Source organism: Schistocerca serialis, chromosome 4, assembly GCF_023864345.2.
Source record: "Schistocerca serialis cubense isolate TAMUIC-IGC-003099 chromosome 4, iqSchSeri2.2, whole genome shotgun sequence".
Classification (NCBI taxonomy): Eukaryota; Metazoa; Arthropoda; class Insecta; order Orthoptera; family Acrididae; genus Schistocerca; species Schistocerca serialis.
Genome location: NC_064641.1, coordinates 15,858,587 through 15,878,532, shown reverse-complemented (window position 1 = coordinate 15,878,532; position 19,946 = coordinate 15,858,587). Strand labels below are relative to the sequence as shown.

The 19,946-nt window shown below is 40.7% G+C and overlaps 1 protein-coding gene across 1 annotated transcript in view; it reads left to right on the top strand.

Moving 5' to 3' along the window:
• LOC126473669 (solute carrier family 22 member 7-like) overlaps positions 1-19,946 on the top strand; it is a 241,284-nt gene that overhangs the window by 178,584 nt on the left and 42,754 nt on the right. The window lies entirely within an intron of this gene.

The window sequence follows — 19,946 nt, the reverse complement described above, 5'->3', positions numbered from 1 at the left end:
CCCGTATCACGTTGGTATGATACTGGTTTCCGTCATTCCTGTTATTATTTGCATTGTACCGATTGTTATTACGGTCCGAACCATTATTGTTATTGCTGCCATGGTTGCAGTATGCATTATTCCCATGGTTATTGTTGTTGTGGTTGCTGTGGTACCCGTTGTTGTTACCACGGCCTCTACCCCTGTCGCGATTATTGCGCCAATAGTCCTCGTCCTCAACTCTTCCCAGGAAATCATTGATTGTCCTGTGATTGCTTCCTACGTATCGTTTTGTATCATCTGGAAGCTTCTTGTAGAGTTCCCAGACTATTTCGGATTCCGAGCGGCGATCACGCAAATATTCCAACTTGCGGATCCAGCCCTCACAAAACTCCTTCATCGAGCCGCGCGAATTCGCATCGAAAGGCCTCGATACGACAAATTCGCGCCAGACACTTTGCTGTTTTTGCTCTGACCAGTATTCAGCCAGAAACAAATTTTTAAACTCGTCAAAAGTCATGTTCGTAATGTTGAGGTTTAAGCCCCAACGCTTGGCATCACCAGCCAACACATCAATAACCGCATTAATTTTTCTCTCATTAGTCCATGATCTGGGTAAAACTCTTTCACAATTTTTAATGAAATCCGTCGGGTGTATACCGCCTTTTTTCAAGGGGTCGAACCGCTCCTCTTTCGTCAACAACTCCGAACTATGTGCACAGATTGGCACATAGCTCTGTTTTTCGTCAAGTTTCTTTTCTAATTCCGACACTCTCGTAATTACTTGGCAAGTGGTTGTCGCAAGCGTTTCCACTTCCCTCTTTTTCTCTTCGCAGGTATTAGCCTGCTCCCTCACTTTAGTGTCTACTTCGGACACTAAAGCCTTTAAAGTTTCCACCTTCTGTTGATCCTCTTTTTTCACTAATTGAATTTGTTCCGTCACCTTATTCTCGATGATCGGAGCAACTGCTTCTCCTACACTTTTCTCGATTCTGCTAATTTCGGAATCAAAACGAGTATTTATGCTCGCAATTTCCGCCTGAACGCCTATCATTTCCTGTTTAAGATTACCGATTTCGGTATTAATTACAACAATATCTTCTTTGATTTTATCAACTTTTGTATTAACAACTCCAACATTGTTGTTAACAACATTAATAGCTTTGTTCTGATTGTCTAGCTTTCGTTCAATCTTTTCAGACTGAGCTTCTTGCTTGGCAGACAGAGCTATAATTTCTGCCAATTGACTCTTGATTTCATTAATCAAAACATTCAATAAATCAGTTAAATTCCCGGAGACTACCGGTTTTACTTCCGTAGCTGGTTCCTCTATACATGTTCCCCCGTATTCATCATCAAGGGGTACAGATTTGATTTTCGCTTCCGATTCCGAAACATTTTCTAAAGTTTGGAATTCCATTTCTGCTCTTTGTTGCGTTTCGGCGGTCGCGTCTTTCATGCTAGCCGCCTGCCCCTGAACAATGGGAACCGCCGTGCGCGTTTCCCACTGTTCGACCGATTGTTCCGTATCCAAGTCTACCAAATTTTGGTAATTGTTGCCTTCACTCATTTTAATAATTTTCAATATAAATGACAAATCTCAAAGGTAATTAGGATTACTCCCACTACTTATTCTCGCTGACGTAACGGCCTGTACGTAACCAGTACTTTGTTACGACATTTGCACCAAAGAAAATTCGTGTCCAGAACAACCTCAAATCTGAAGATTGTCCTGTCACGGTCGCCACGTGTAACCTCCCCCTCTCACTTATCGACCTTAATGACAGTGAAAAATGAAACCGCGTGTACCTAATGGGAGTTTTGGAAAAGCAATCGTCACCGAAGTTAACCTGTCGGTAAAGAGGGAGGAAAGGGTTACATCTAAATGAAAGGAAAAATGCAAATGAAACTGGTGGAAACTAATTTTGAAAAGGGGTAAAGTTAATAAAGAAAGTAAATGTGCGGCCGTTACGTTAACAATTAACTAGCGGTAATTAGATATTTGAGATTTGGGGGAAATCACGGTCGCCAGTCCTAAGGACAATTACTATAGTAACTGAAAAAGAAAGGTTATTACACATATAATTAACACTAGAAGCGTGGCAACTGAAGGTTGACACGTGTAGTGTGAAAACTGAAAGTTTGTCAGAAGTAATAAATTTCGCTACACCCTGACTTAATTTAGCAAAAGAATTAATAACCGGAAAATCGAAAGTTAATTTAGTGACTGAAGTTAATAGTGAGCTTTCTTTCTGAAGCACATCGAAATTCAGTAAAATACGGTTAGTCTTGGACTACCTCAACAATCATTTCAAAAACTACTTGAATCTACGCAATTTAGAAATAAGAGATTTAACTTTGAACTTGAATTAAACGATTCTGAACAATTAACAATAGTAAAATTTAGTACGTACCAAGCTGAGCTGCAGTCACAGGTAAGCTAAAATACGGTAACAAAACTCGCACTCTTAATTTGTGCTTGTGTAATCTAACTATTGTAGCCAGCTAATGCTTGAATTGAACTTTGAAATTAAAGCAGTGAAATGGAATTATGCTGGCGTTTGAATTTCAACGACACTCGGGTTCATTTCGGAAAAGGAAGGGACCCTGCTTGGCAATGCAACTGGGACAATGAGCAACAGAGGTTCATGCTAAGTTGCTGTAATTTTGCGAGGCAAATGGAACAATTTGAAAAGCTGAGGTCTGCCATACAGTTCTGAAACTTTACGTGCTTTTAGTCTTCCTTGTTGGTTGATTGAAGGTTTGAAGCCGTCGATCGAGGAGGTGGCGACAGTCACTCATTGTCGGCCGTCGCTGTTGCAGAAGCTGGATGTTGGCGCGCCTTCTTCTCGACACGGTCACCAGGCGAAACGGGCTCTTGATGTGCGCTAGCTAATGCTTCCCGTCCGCGACACCATGTCAGAAACTATCATCGCGAGTCGAGCGCAATTACATGCTGCCAAACCCCGAAAGCGCGGCAACTCGCGGGAGCGTCACACAACACACCTGCTCCACTCGCTACTCCAGCCAGACTCTCACTGCCCGCGCTCCACGCGGCAGAGTTCACACTACCAAAGATCCTACACACTTTGATTCTTCACACGACCCATCGATGTAATCGTTCGATAGCAGTTTTCCCTAGGCAAGACCCAGCGTAAAAATACAAATACTCTTTACACAACAAACCAATTATACATCGGCATAAGTGCATAAATATATATATACAAACAGTAAAACAATTACAATATATAAAGAGACAGAAATGTCATATCTTGAGGTAACAAAACAAGGAAAAAAAATAATAGTACAATAGATGGAAATAGGAGGATATGCATTTCCGGCGTTACAAGTGCCAATGGTGAACATTTTGAAAACATTGTGATGTGATTGTTTGCAAAGATTGTTTTCGTTCGATTATTTCATTTACGTTTGCTGATATGAGCTGTACAGCGTACAGCGCCATCTGTTAGCAGCTTTTGTAACTATTATTTCAAACTGCTGTATAAACTTCTTACAGATTTCACAATAAACATACCGTTTACTGCATTCCTCTATCGATCCTTGTTTTCGAGATATTTAATTTTGAAATCAGGGAGCCCTTTTCTGGACACCCTGTATGTGTCTAACGTAATTTATCTACACTGTCTCTGCTTGTGCAGAGGGGAGGATTGGGGGGGGGGAAGGGGGAAGGATCTGCTTATGAATATAATTAACTTGCACTTACTAAACTCATCATTTCTCCAGCCAAAGCCTGAGAGTTTTCAATGCTGTCTGTAGGCTGAGATGATGTTTGATAATGTCTAGTACTGTGCCAGGATAGTTACGTCATCGGTGTGTATGGCTACCATCACGTGGTTGTGGAGGCTTAACACGTGGGATTCCAGTATATTTCGTCGAGGTGCTCCCCCCCTGTTTACATGCAGTATTGACTGTTTACCTCGAATCTCTGGAAACTTCTGTCAGCGAGGCATGAGTGCATGACACCTATGAAACCGAGCGGAATTCTAACGCCGTTCAATTTGCATATGAAGCTGTTTGCCAAATACATTCGGCGGTCTAGGAAAACAATGCTGCTATTCCTTTTTTTGTCGTTGTCGTGTGTTATGCGTTCTATTACACGGAGAAATTGTGTTGTGGCGTGGTGATTCTGGAATTGGAATTCCGCTGGGCTCAGCACTTCATTGTTGATGCAGTGCCATGTGAGGCGCTCCTGAATTATTTACTCAACAACTCTGCTGGCAGGGCTCAGCTGGATGATGAGTGAGTAATTTTGTGGGAGAGAGTTGTATTTTCCTGCTTTCCTGAACATCAGGACCTTGGCCACATTCCAGTGCGCAAGGAAACTGTAATGTTTGAGGACAGCATTCTTGATGTTTGTAAAATATTCTAATCATACATGAATGAGCTGGGTTATGAATGCCATCTGGACCAATTTCTTTCCTGGGATAGGTTACTTGATTATTAACAGGATACGCTTCGTTTTACGTGACTGTATGCTGGTTAGTTGTAAACATCATGTCTCTTGCAGATACATTTGGTTACATAGCCGTATATAGAGTGTGTATAATATCTCTTTGTTAGCGGTTGCTTGCCGAAAATATTTGTTATTCGAATTCAAACAGTTTCGCAATATGTACGGCGATGTATCATAAGTCACAGCTGCAAAATACTAACGCAAATTCTTTACAGACGAATGGAAAAACTGATAGAAGCCGACCTCGGGGAAGATCAGTTTGGATTCCGTAGAAATGTTGGAACACGTGGGGCAATACTGACCCTACGACTTATCTTAGAAAATAGATTAAGGAAAGGCACACCTACGTTTCTAGCATTTGTAGACTTAGAGAAAGCTTTTGACAATGTTGATTGGAATACTCTCTTTCAAATTCTGAAGGTGGAAGGGATAAATACAGGGAGCGAAAGGCTATTTACAATTTGTACAGAAAGCAGATGGCAGACTCGAGGGGTATGAAAGGGAAGCAGTGGTTGGGAAGGGAGTGAGACAGGGTTGTAGGCTATCCCCGATGTTATTCAATCTGTATATTGAGCAAGCAGTAAAGGAAACAAAAGAAAAGTTCGGAGTAGGTATTAAAATCCATAGAAAATAAATAAAAACTTTGAGGTTCGCCGATTATATTGTAATTCTGTCAGAGACAGCAAAGGACTTGGAAGAGCAGTTGAACGGAATGACAGTGTCTTGAAAGGAGGGTACAAGATGAACATCAACTAAAGCAAAACGAGGATAATGGAATTTAGTCGAATTAAGTCGGGTGATGCTGAGGGAATTAGATTAGGAAATGAGGTACTTAAAGTAGTAAAGGAGTTTTGCTATTCGGGGAGCAAAATAACTGATGATTGTCGAAGTAGAGAGGATATAAAATGTAGACTGACAATGGCAAGGAAAACGTTTCTGAAGAAGAAAAATTTGTTAACATCGAGTATAGATGTAAGTGTGAGGAAGTCGTTTCTGAAAGTATTTGTATGGAGTGTAGCCATCTATGGAAGTGAAACGTGGACGATAAGTAGTTTAGACAAGAAGACAAGAAGAATGATGAAGATTAGATGGGTGGATCACATAACTAATGAGGAGGTATTGAATAGAATTGGGGAGAAGAGGAGCTTGTGGCACAACTTGACTAGAAGACGGGATCGGTTGGTAGGACATGTTCTGAGACATCGAGGGATCACCAATTTAGTATTGGAGGGCAGCGTGGAGGGTAAAAATCGTAGAGGGAGACCAAGAGATGAATACACTAAGCAGATTCAGAAGGATGTAGGCTGCAGTAGGTACTGGGAGATGAAGAATCTTGCACAGCATAGGGTAGCATGGAGAGTTGTATCAAACCAGTCTCAGGACTGAAGACCACAACAACAACGGCGATGTAAGAAAAAGCCTCAGAATAATGGTTTCTTTTCGGTACTACAGCGTCGACCAGTGATGTGTTTTATAATCAATCCCAGAGACGTTATTCAATTTAAATTGATAATTTGTAATCTCTGATTCAGTCAGCACAGATACACGACCTTTCATTTCTTTAAACAAAATTTATAATATTTTAATCTTTGTCAAGCATTTTATGTTTCAGATATTTCCTTAATAAGTAGACGACAAGCCCTACCTTATGGTCTTTGGTTTTATGTATCATACTTTATGTATCTCACTAAGTAACTTAAAACACCGTTATTTCACTTTTTGCGTTTTACTTTTGTACAAGACAAAAACCGGAAATTTGGAAAAATAAGTTTTTCACACCATTTCACTTCTTCACATTTCCAAGATAAAATATTTGTTTTCATATTTTGCAGTATTATAAACTCAGTCACACACAACGTATTGCTGTCGTGATCCATGTTGGGTCATACGACAAATAAGATTTTAGGACGAAATAAAAATGTCAACCCAACGTTGTAGTAGTTTAATTATACATCTTTTTCATATTTTCATTTTTACAATTACGTTAATAATGGTGGAAAATGGAATCTTCCAGCAGTCGCTGATCTTCGTTGAAGGTGTCACTCCGGCCCCTGTTCTTTCAATATGAAACACAAAATATTAACATTTTGTAAATATTTCACAGTTTGTAATGAGTAAAAACCATTTAATTATATTTTAAAAGAAATATTCACATTATAGATAGCAGTGTGACCGAAAACACGTCACACTACATAGTCTATATGATTTCAAACACCGTATGTCTCATGTAGACGTGAGGTGCCTAGGCAACAAGTGCGAAGTTTTGTTTGATGGGCCAAACTGCCCTGAAAGAGTATTCTACACCTACATCTACATCTACATACATACTCCGCAATCCTCCATACGATGCGTGGCGGAGGGTACCTCGTACCACAACTAGCATCTTCTCTCCCTGTTCCACTCCCAAACAGAACGAGGGAAAAATGACTGCCTATATGCCTCTGTACGAGCCCTAATCTCTCTTATCTTATCTTTGTGGTCTTTCCGCGAAATGTAACTTGGCGGCAGTAAAATTGTACTGCTGTCAGCCTCAAATGCTGGTTCTCTAAATTTCCTCAGCAGCGGTTCACGAACAGAACGCCTCCTTTCCTCTAGAGACTCCCACCCGAGTTCCTGAAGCATTTCCGTAACACTCGCGTGATGATCAAACCTACCAGTAACAAATCTAGCAGCTCGCCTTTGAATTGCTTCTATGTCCTCCCTCAATCCGACCTGATAGGGATCCCAAACGCTCGAGCAGTACTCAAGAATAGGTCGTATTAGTGTTTTATAAGCGGTCTCCTTTACAGATGAACCACATCTTCCCACAATTCTACCAATGAACCGAAGACGACTATCCGCCTTCCCCACAACTACCATTACCCACTTCATATCGCTCTGCAATGTTACGCCCAAATATTTAATCGACGTGACTGTGTCAAGCGCTAACCTACTAATGGAGTATTCAAAAATCACGGGATTCTTTTTCCTATTCATCTGCATTAATTTACATTTATCTATATTTAGAGTTACCTGCCATTCTTTACACCAATCACAAATCCTGTCCAAGTCATCTTGTATCCTCCTACAGTCACTCATCTACATCTACATCGACATCTACATCTACATCCATACTTCGCAAGCCACCTGACGGTGTGTGGCGGTGAGTACTTTGAGTACCTCTATCGGCTCTCCCTTCTATTCCAGTCTCGTATTGTTCGTGGAAAGAAAAATTGCCGGTAAGCCTCTGTGTGGGCTCTGATCTCTTTGTTTTTATCCTCATGGTCTCTTCTCGAGATACACTTAGGAGGGAGCAATATGCTACTTGACTCCTCGGAGAAGGTATGTTCTCGAAAATTCAACAAAAGCCCGTACCGAGCTACTGAGCGTCTCTCCTACAGAGTCTTCCACTGGAGTTTATCTATCATCTCCGTAACGCTTTCGCGATTACTAAATGATCCTGTAACGAAGCGCGCTGCTCTCCGTTGGATAATCTCTACGTCTTCTATCAACCCTATCTAGTATGGATCCCACACTGGTGAGCAGTATTCAAGCAGTGGGCGAACGAGCGTACTGTAACCTACTTCCTTTGTTTTCGGATTGCATTTCCTTAGGATTCTTCCAATGAATCTCAGTCTGGCATCTGCTTTACCAACGATCAACTTCATATGATCTTTCCATTTTAAATCACTCCTAATGCGTACTCCCAGATAATTTATGGAATTAACTGCCTCCAGTTGCTGACCTGCTATATTGTAGCTAAATGATATGGGATATTTCTTTCTATTTATTCGCAGCACATTACACTTGTCTACATTGAGATTCAATTGCCACTCCCTGCACCATGCGTCAATACGCTGCAGACCCTCCTGCATTTCAGTACAATTTTCCATTGTTACAACCTCTCGATATACCACAGGATCATCCGCAAAAAGCCTCAGTGGACTTCCGATGTCATCCACATGGTCATTGATGTATATTGTGAATAGCAACGGTCCTACGACACTCCCCTGCGGCACACCTGAAACCACTCTTACTTCGGAAGACTTCTCTCCATTGAGAATGACATGCTGCGTTCTGTTATCTAGGAACTCTTTAATCCGATCACACAATTGGTCTGATAGTCCATATGCTCTTACTTTGTTCATTAAACGACTTTGGGGAACTGTATCGAACGCCTTGCGGAAGTCAAGAAACATGGCATCTACCCGGGAACCCGTGTCTATGGCCGTCTGAGTCTCGTGGACGAATAGCGCGAGCTGGGTTTCACTCAACGACGACTCCTTCCTGTACACCACAGCATGATCAGCAAACAGCCGCACATTGCTATCCACCTATCCAAAAGATCATTTATGTAGATAGAAAACAACAGCGAACCTACCACACTTACCTGGGGCACTCCAGATGATACCCTCACATCCGATGAATACTCACCATCGAGAACAACGTACTCGGTCCTGGCGGATTGCGGATGTGGCGTTGCTTACTGGTTCAGCGATCCATCAGATTCCAGCCACCTCGGTAGGCTGTGTCCAAACGAGCGGGTGTCTGACCCCAGTGTGTGGCCCTACGAATAAGTGTTTGTTCCACAGGCCAGTTCCAAACGGGACGTTTACCGATAAGGTTTCCAGCAGTAATGGCACGCGGCGCTATATTAAGTGCTGTTGTTTATATTGGCCCTGACAGGTGTAGATTCTGATTTCTCAAGTTTAGTCAGCTCTCTTCTGCTGTCTTTGATGGCCTTTTCTCCATCGGCTCTGTCACTCTTCTGTCCGTATGACAGACGAAATATCTATCTTAAACTATCTGTGAGGTTCAGGTAGCGTATCGATGACTAGCGCGATGCGCTTCTGAAATATCCCATTGGTATCCTAAAACAGGTTCAGTATCTACGATTTGTTGCTAGAATGTTATCCATTGACCCATGTGAAGACCGCGTTGAGGAGTGTCTTTGTTAATATCGTACCCTTGACTAGGCTCAGTCAAAAGCAGCTGTACGAAGAGGGAAGCCACCCTTTGGAGGATCTTCTTCATTGTGACGTAGGTAAAAGTTTTGCAACAGGGGTTCCATATAAGTGCTGAAGAACCAGGCAAGGACATCATCTGATTTGTTGAAGCTGCTGTAAAATTCACTTTTTTCTGAATGAACATGTTTGGTAACTTCTTTAGGTCTCTTACTTCTTTGAACATAATCATTCAGCTCATCCTTATAGACATGAGACTGATACATATGTGTCAGCAATGATGTTGACGTAACTTCCACCCATTCCAGCATACTACTTCCCAAAGGATGTGATTTGGTATGTCTCAGAGAGACAGGCATCTGCTACAGTTTATGAAGTCCTTAAAGCGGTGCACGATGGATATACGTTAACACAATGATCACAGAACACGTCACCAAAGCATCTTCCCACAGTTACGTCTAATTTATTTTCAATTCCTACTTTAACGCTTCCACCGACGACCTTTAACGGCAATCGCTGCTAACGTTATACCTCTGCGAGGAATTTTTGATAAGTTGACCTTGAGATAAAATAATAGAAACAGAACAATCAAATTGGGATTCGTTTCCGAAACACTCCAGCAGAGTATAACCAATAGCAAACGGTGGATCAGGAACAGACGTTCTCCCAGCACAAAAGTTGTAACACTACATATTAAGAGCGGTCGCTAGCCTAATTAGGGTTTCTTGTGTCAAGCAAAATGATAAAGCACAAGGCTAACCTAACCTTCGTTGACACACACACTAAAGTCTTTCGTTACATCTGTTCCTACTACAACACAGTAACCCAACCTTGCAGATAAATGTGCTACTAACAAGAAAATGGCCAATGAGATAGTCAACAGTAGCATATGCCTCTCAATAACATGTACCTTAAATGAACCAGCTGTAACAGTTCATAAAACCAGTTAAATCAAACTAGTACCAATACCGAACAGGGAAAAGCTTGAAATGATTCTGAATTTAAATCAGGGGGTCTGCTAATGATCGTAATCAATAACTTCATCGCTTAGTACGGGGTCTCTATGCCTGTGCTATAACCAACTTGCATTAGAGTAGATAACATAGTAATTATTTCTTTCTTAAACTCAGTTTGAAGCATCCAAACAGAATACAAGTCTAACTTCACTGGCTCTGAAGCAAGCCTTTGCATTGCTTCATTAACTAGCTAGCCTAGTACCCTAGGACCCTTAAACTTTCATGGTTTGAAGAACCATGCTCATTAACAAAACCACACCAGCATGTATGAGAAATGGAAAGTATTGTTATCATTAATTATTAATTTATTAAAGCATAACAAACTATAACTCTTTAAATAACAAATGCACTTTGATAAGCAGTCTTTTTACCTACTCAAAAGTATTATTGGCTTTACAAATGACAACACATCATTAAATTCAATCTGAACCACTTTCTCATAATAAATCAGGACATCTGAAATTAAATTCGCTAGTACAGGATTCCTGTCCAGGTTTGTGATTTGGGATAATCACGGGTGTATGATAGTTTTTAGCAACACCACAATTACTATTATAAAATCAACCAAATTTCACAAGTACCTGGTCCATTTACAGAATGCCAAATATAAACAATTTAGTGGAAGGCTTGTGGTTCTGGTGACTGGAACCTGGCAGTGATGGAATCACAGCAATACTGTTGGCCTCGCCGTGTTACATATTTTCTTGGCGTCGAAATTATATTTTTATAGGGCCAAAAACCATGCCATGATAATGGTATTAGCAAATGCAGCATCCGAGGCCCATAAACACTGCCCCTAAGCTCTTCCAGCATCAAAACTCCAGGAATATGAGCCACAACTATCCGCTGCTGCTAGCAAGGTGTTAACCACAGCACGGCTCAACCCAGACTCCTTACCCGTCACAAAGGACAAGTTTTGCCACTTGCGCGCCAGCCACACCTTTCCCACTCTACCAGGCTACGTTCGGAGCTGCTCTGCTTCCCCACATCTTTTACATTCAACACTACGTTCCCTAACTGTGGACCAACTCATTTACAGTATATTACATAACAATCATTCCAGTAGTTATTTAAATCCACAAGCATAATTTAAACAACATCGTTCAAAAGTTTCACATAACCGAAATACGTATACAAAGTCAAAGAATTTCCGTGACAGATACAACATTATACATAAGCAATACCACAAATTGACATAGAAATATCGAGACAGATATAAACTAGGTCAAAAATAGGTGTTACACTGCAGTGCAGCTGCCATGTGAGGATCCTGTTTCTCATACTATGTGCTAAACTTCAACGAAGTTTCTAATTGATTGATAAACTAGAAATGAGCATGAAGGAAACAAGCACTACTAATTTCAACTTAAAAAGGAAACATAATACTTTCAAACTACATGTACGTATGATTACACTAGAAGCATAAAATCTTTTAAGCTGACTGTAAGTCGGAGCAGAAAATTCACTCGAAGATACTAGCAAAGAGAATACAGTCGCCGTTATGAGCAGTAAATCCAAGTTCGAGTTCTTTAAGAGATTTTCATTTTTCACCACATATTCATTACATTGCATGTCCTGCACTTGGTTCACTCTCAGTTACTTTCGTGTCATTGTGTTAACACTGGTGTCTTCCTCAACGATTTATTCATCTAATTTGAATGAGTTTAATTAATTCAAGAGAGAATAGCATCAGAATCTTACTACTGCGGAGTTCTGTGATGAGTGTGTAGTGTGCAGTACCCTGTAGAAACACAAAAATGCCGTATACACTCAATCCTGAGAGATGGAGTCCCTTTTTCAGGATTAAATGCACAAAATAAGAACCTAATTTTGATACACAGTGCCCTGTGGACACACAAACATTCCACATACACTCAGTCTCTAAGATGGAATCCTACTTTTCAGGATTAAATGCACAAAACAAGAAGACAAGTTTCATACTGTGTTAAGTATAAGAACGATACAACATGGGCCTCTTTAATGCTTAGTTCAAAAAGTTGAGTACTTTAATGTGTCATAAGAGTATCACTTGATAAAGCATACTGAGCATAAATTTTGAATTATCACAATAACAGCTCTATCCATCATCACAGAACAACCTTCAAAATTTTCAAATGACTGTTACAATGTATTTCTTAAATAATTCGTACTATATTGTAACGTGTGGTTTAGACAACATAGAGCAAACATTTATAAAATACGAGGGCATTTCGAAAAGTAAAGATACAATGGCTCGCAGTCCTTAAATAGAAAATTTATTTAGAAAACATCAGTTACATCTTATTAACTGGATTATTTGTTATTTTTCGACATAATCACCCCCCTTATCCAAACATTTGTTAAGTCGGTGCACAAGCTTTTGTATCCCACAGTCATAGAAGGTTCTCGCCTGTTGTCAGAACCACATTACAACTTCATCTTTGATCTCTTCATCGTCGTGGAATGATTTTCCACCAAGATGTGACTTCAGGTAATGGAAGACAAGGAAGTCGGTGGGCACAAGGTCCGGGCTGTATGGCGGATGGTCCAATACGTCCCATTTTTTTTCTCTGGACTGGAAAGAAACATGCGCATTGTTTTAAAATGAGGCCGCGTTCATTGTCAATACGTCCCAGAGATGGCAGCACCATACGGCAGATGGAATTTTACCGCCAGCGGCGAGACTGAGAACTGTTTTAAATACTTAAAATGGCGACATTTTCCTTACTTGAACAGCATGCAATAATTCGTTTTCTGAATTTGCATGGTGTGAAACCAATTGAAATTCATCGACAGTTGAAGGAGATATGTGGTGATGGAGTTATGGATGTGTCGAAAGTGTGTTCATGGGTGCGACAGTTTAATGAAGGCAGAACATCATGTGACAACAAACCGAAACAACCTCAGGCTCGCACAAGCCGGTCTGACGACACGATCAAGAAAGTGGAGAGAATTGTTTTGGAGGATCGCCGAATGACTGTTGAACAGATCGCCTCCAGAGTTGGTATTTCTGTGGGTTCTGTGCACACAATCCTGCATGACGACCTGAAAATGCGAAAAGAGTCATCCAGGTGGGTGCCACGAATGCTGACGGACGACCACACGGCTGCCCGTGTGGCATGTTGCCAAGCAATGTTGACGCACAATGACAGCATGAATGGGACTTTCTTTTCGTCGGTTGCGACAATGGATGAGACGTGGATGCCATTTTTCAATCCAGAAACAAAGCGCCAGTCACCTCAATGGAAGCACACAGATTCACCGCCACCAAAAAAATTTCGGGTAACCGCCAGTGCTGAGAAAATGATGGTGTCCATGTTCTGGGACAGCAAGGGCGTAATCCTTACCCATTGCGTTCCAAAGGGCACTACGGTAACAGGTGCATCCTACGAAATTGTTTTGAAGAACAAATTCCTTCCTGCACTGCAACAAAAACGTCTGGGAAGTGCTGCGCGTGTGCTGTTTCACCAAGACAACGCACCCGCACATCGAGCTAATGTTACGCAACAGTTTCTTCGTGATAACAACTTTGAAGTGATTCCTCATGCTCCCTACTCACCTGACCTGGCTCCTAGTGACTTTTGGCTTTTTCCAACAATGAAAGACACTGTCCGTGGCCGCACATTCACCAGCCGTGCTGCTATTGCCTCAGCAGTTTTCCAGTGGTCAAAACAGACTCCTAAAGAAGCCTTCGCCGCTGCCATGGAATCATGGCGTCAGCGTTGTGAAAAATGTGTACGTCTGCAAGGCGATTACGTCGAGAAGTAACGCCAGCCATTTTAAACACGACCTACTCCAACCAGAAGCAACGTTCAACTGCCGAACGACCGCAAGGAGAAACTAACGGTTCAAGGTTAACACCAGTGTTGCCAATTTGCTCGCCAAAACTCTTCTGTTCCTCTGGCGTACGGTGTATCTTTACTTTCCGAAATACCCTCGTATAACTTAAATTAATAATAAATACCTACTTCACTCTACAATGTACACTGCTGGAACAAAATAGTACATCCTTTTAGAGATTTCCAAGTCACCCAAGATTCATTGTTGCAACAGTGCATATGCAGACCATGAAACTATTACATTTACAGATCAACAGCAAAACGGTTCTGAGGTACCAGGTACCGGCCTATGCTGAAGCACCGATATTAGTATGTGGTGCAGTTTCCGCAGGCGGCAATGCAGGCGCTGACTCGGCATCCAGTCGATCGTACAGATGGCGAATACTGTCCTGGGATACGTTATGCCACGCCTGCTCGACCTGTTCACGTACTTCTGTAAGAGTTGTCGGCTGACGAGTCACTTCTTTTCTCCTCGTACGCCACACATGCCCCATCAGAAGTAAGTCCAGAGATAGTACTGGCCAGAGAAGTTGCCGCATGCCTTGCAGAGCACACGGAGTTTCGCTGGCAGTAAGTGACCGAGCATTATCCTCTTGGAAAAGCATCGCCTTCCTGTTGCAAAAACGGCAGAAGAATGGGTCTAACAACATTCTCCAAAAACGATTGCTGGTTAACATCCCCAGCATAAACACCAAAGGTGAATGTCAGTTGTAGGTTATTGCAGCGCAGACCATAAGCCCTGGGATGGTGCCAGTCTGTCTTGGACGAATGCAAATCACTTGCGTGCTGGCAGGATCTACATTCATCTCTGGAAACCGCGACGCACCACTCCATCTTCAAAGTAAACCTTTGACAGTACCAGTCGAGCCGTGCACGTCGATGCCAGGGGCCGAGTGGAAGACGGGCTGGAGTTGTGTGTGTCTGCAGTCCCACTGCTAAAGTGCGCGTCATTTACGACGGCGGCCGAATTTAGGTTCGTTCTGCGCATCTGACGTCACGAAACACAGTCATCCAATGAACAGAGAACGACATTGCCAGAGCTCGAGTGCAGTGCAGAGCACGGATGAGTGTCTTCAGTTTTAGAAACTTTATTTAAAGTAATTGAACAAAAGCAATGTCTTGATAGCAGACTTTCTATGAAAGAATGTTTGGAAAAAGCATTCTTCATACCAATTGCTTCATATTCTATTAATTAATTAAACCAAACAAGCAATAAGCCTCCTAATTTAGGCGATATCAAGGAAATTCATTCTCACTAACCGCTTTTTCGCAATAAAGAACAGCGGTAATTGTTTATTTCCTGATGTACTTCGACGAAATGTGGGTAATTCATAGTCATACCAACAGTGTTTGTTGGTATTTTGCGTGACGCTTTAAAGTCCTCAAGGAAGTGTATTAGATGATGAGTTGCATTAGCATAATGGTTAAGGTGTTTGGCTGCTAAGCAGAAGGTGGGGAGTTCAAACCTTGTTTGGTGTTTAATATTTTCTTTATTTAAAAACAATATCGAAGTATCTCACTTCATGAATTTTATTTGTTTGAATGTAATTTTTCGAAATTTCCAGTGGCAACTAAAATCGACCATACGGAAAGTATACGCTGTGGACTTTTACCTCTGCAAACTCTTCAAAATTTCGTGCAATGGTTTACTACATTCAATACTGCACAGTAACTGCGTTGATCATCGAAACAAAATTAAGCCATTTGTGGGGGGAAGGTATCAGTCAAGAAGATGTGTAAAAATCAAATTTTTGGGCCAAACAGTTTCTGTGAAATCGAATGATAAGTGTGTCAAAGCAGTCGGAACACCATGTGTCTGCACAGGCGAGCAGTGCAGTGATGGCAAAATCGCGCACAGCGTGGAATGCGGGGATCACGTCTCTGTAGCAGCGAAAGGGTTAATGCGGCCGTGGTGGCTTTACGTCTGCGCGCTCCCCCCTAAACGTAAGTCTAAACTATACTATACTATGGCTCTGCTTCTCTTGGCGCGTGCAACTGGCAACGCAGCAATCTCCCGCGTCTGGGTGGCCATGAGCGAGCCGCTAAGATAAAAGAATTTAACCATAACAGCCGATTCGCGACAGTTCGTCTTCACACTTGTGGCTCCCAAGGCCTCTCATCTGTGCCGTGGTAGCTGTACCGTCTGCCACTGCTGCCCTTACAATATGACGACCCTGGCGGGCGTCTGTGCTGTGTGGACGTACAAAACCTTGTCTAGGGGCGTGATAACGTTCACGTGACCACAGATACCATCATCGTTGCGAAACTGACGCAGCACATCCAACTTGTGTGTGGCAATTCTCCGAAAGGACCATCCCACCACTCGGAAGACCACAGTTTGATCCCTTTCAAAATCGCTCAGTAGCTTGAAGGAAGCACAGATGCGTCTCTGTGGCATTGTTGCCTGTTCACTTTACACTTTTGCACCACAGTGAACCTTCTGGCTGAGGGCATTCCCTACTAAAAGGTAGACACAGATGGCGCACTGGTAGAAACGCCACTATGCGGTCTGTTGGCGGACGACGTTGTAACCATTACCATTACATATACTGTCCCCCAGGCGGTATATGCCGTCATCGGATCGACGTTTACGTCGTCTTTTCTGGAATAATAAATTTATTTCTAGCAGTGTACTTTCTACCAAAATGAAAAAAAAATGCTCCTATCATATCACAAAAAGGACAATATATGTCCTAGGAAGAGTTAGAGATGCAAAAGAAGGCTTATCTTCTTTACGAGTTAATCCTACTTGCCCAACGAAATCATCTCTTCTCCTTTATATCTTTGAGTAAGCAACTAGCTGTCAAACTTGAATTCCTACAGTTGTCACATAGTAAAAAACGTATTATAATAAACATGAAACAGCAAGTTATCGAACCACTTTAAAACGTTGTCGAAAATAATTTTACCAGCAACTACAGACAGCAATAATGATTTACTCAGAGTTGACAAATGACCATCTGAAATGTCAGGACGTGTACTGATGAAAAAATAAAGCCGAAATAAGCTTACATATTAAAATAAAATATCAAGCGCCATACTCTTTTCCAGTTCTCTGCAGTCATTTCTCTTAGCTGCAAGTTGTTGGCACACCTGAATCTCATAATTTGTGGATGAACGTCCGCGATCCTCTGCCCAAAATCTAGAAAAATCGTCAGCCATTGCCAGAACAGTTTTTTTTTTGTCTTCCAAACCATGTTACTCAGTTAGGTATCGTTCGACTGGTTCCGCTACAGTTACCTACCTGGTATGATTGAGCATGTACAGTATATACCACTGTATCCTCAGAGTACAAACCTCACCCCCACCAAATCAGGGTCATATCCCACAGGAGTTTTTTGTTTTCTTTTTATTTTTTTGTACTTTTGATTATTTTCATTATTTTGCTTTACATTTTTAATTTTTTATAATTTTATTTAATTTCTTTATTGTTTTTTTATTTTTTGCTACATTGTTACTCACATTTTATTCACATATGTATGAGATTGTAAATGCAAAAATTTGAAAAATAACCATAAATACGTAATAAAGTGCACAAAATAGCAGCAAACATAAACATGATAAAAACGAGTCAAATAATTTCCTAAATTTCTGATTGTAAAGTATGTAAATAGTTCATATCACTCATATAAACTTACGAAATGACCGCATTACACGGATAAACTTACTTGATAGCTTAGTACATCGCAAGCTGAATGATTCGTGTAACAAATAATAAACTACTCAAAAGCATACACCTTGCTGTTTTCTCGTATCTTAAATTTTTGCCATTGTTTATCTAAAGTATGCACTAGCAAAAAATTGAGTGTTAAGAAACCGGTGCTATAAAAATTCACGTGAATAATTTTGGCGCTAAATGTTACAACAGCCAGTCCAAACTAAATGTGAGTATGACTGGCTTCAATAAGCAAGGGACTGCGGAAAAATGTGTGCAGAGCAAAATCCTATCATCTTTCCAATTCCGTGCGAAAATCGACAATCTTAAGCTTCTTTCGTCCGAAAATAAATTTTCTAGGAGATAGCATAAGAGCTTTTGATGAAAACGTAATAAAGTATTTTCTTGATTGGCGACTCCATGGAGTGTCCTGTGCACCACGACCATATAATGGGTATACTTGGAAGGAGAGACAGCATTGGTCGTATTTTTTTGTTTTATTAAACGCAAAATCGCTGTAAGCTTGTTGACACCAGTGCCTACCAATTTAAATTATATATTACAGCACTGAAGATGGTCACTAAGTGACCGAAAATCGATTTTGCGTTTAATAAAACAAAAAAACAAAAATACTACCAATGCTGTCTCTCCTTCTAAAGTATTTTCTATTGGTTAGAAACGAGGTGAACTTTTTCTGACAGTAATTTTTATAGCAATTTTTGGGTTAGTATAATTTTATGTGTTGTCATTGATAGAGCTTTAAATTCTCCATCAAATAGTACGTAATTTTGTACAGGGCTGGAGATAATTCTCATTTGGTACGTGCATTGTTTTCTTGTTCAGTCGCTTGTTTCAATCGAATGAAACAACCACATGAAACTAGTCTCTGTGGCCGTATCAGCTACATCATTGTTTTCACTCACTCTCCATGCTTGAGTCGTTTCACTTAATATGAGACAACCGACAGACACAAATCTCTGATGGTTACCTCAGTCATATTTATGTTCTTACTCAGTGTCTGAGTTTGAGAGGTTTCATTTGCATACTTATTCTGTCTTCTCGGTTACAGATGAATCATGACTAGTTTCGCCAATCTCTTTGGAGAAAAATAAGGCACCTTATTTCAAGGAAAGGTGAATGACAAGTATATTTCTAAAAACGAATTATTTTGAAAAGGAAGGTATTTATTGATTGGCGTTAAATATGGATTTTTGGTTGGTTTTTAATGGTTAGTGACTGACAGTACATGGTAAATTTACGTTGAATGAATTGAACAATCACTTTTTTATTTACATTTATTGAAACTTTGTCTCTCTGTTTCCGCTAGTTTGCACCAATCACCAATCGTCCTTTTTCGGTAAATGCTAAGGTGATGTGAACATAAGGCACATAAGATAAAATTTTTTAAATTGACGTAATCACTTGCTTTCGAAACATATACTGTCACTTGCTGTAAGCCTGTTTTTGTGAGAAATAATTCTTAACTTTCTTTGAATTTCTTTAATTAATATAGATTCAGAATATTAATTCTGTGCAGATACTTTAAATCGATTGTGTTTGCCTTGAGGATCATTTTCTATCCAGTAATATGGTTTATTCCATCCGTACGCCATTGAGAATTTCGAAATTGTGATCCAAACACAATGTTCACTATTAAGAAAACGCCTCTTCATAAATATGCATCAGAGCCGATCTAATAGTTACTTAACGGCACTCAATAAAAGTCAAACATCGAAATGGCAACAACGGTGACGACCTGACTGTAGTCAACAATAAACTTTAACACTGGCCAAACGGAATGCATTGCTTTCCAATAATAGACTGAATCGATTCCTTTTATTCAGTTGTTCCTATCACTACTTCATCATCATGTGAACATACATTTTGTTACTGAGGGATATCTACTCAGTTTTTCGGAGTTACAAAGACTGAAGTGCATAGGTACAATGAAAATTGTCAGTGAATGAGAGAATATATATATATATATATATATATATATATATATATATGTGTGTGTGTGTGTGTGTGTGTGTGTGTGTGTGTGTTGTGCGAGTGTATACC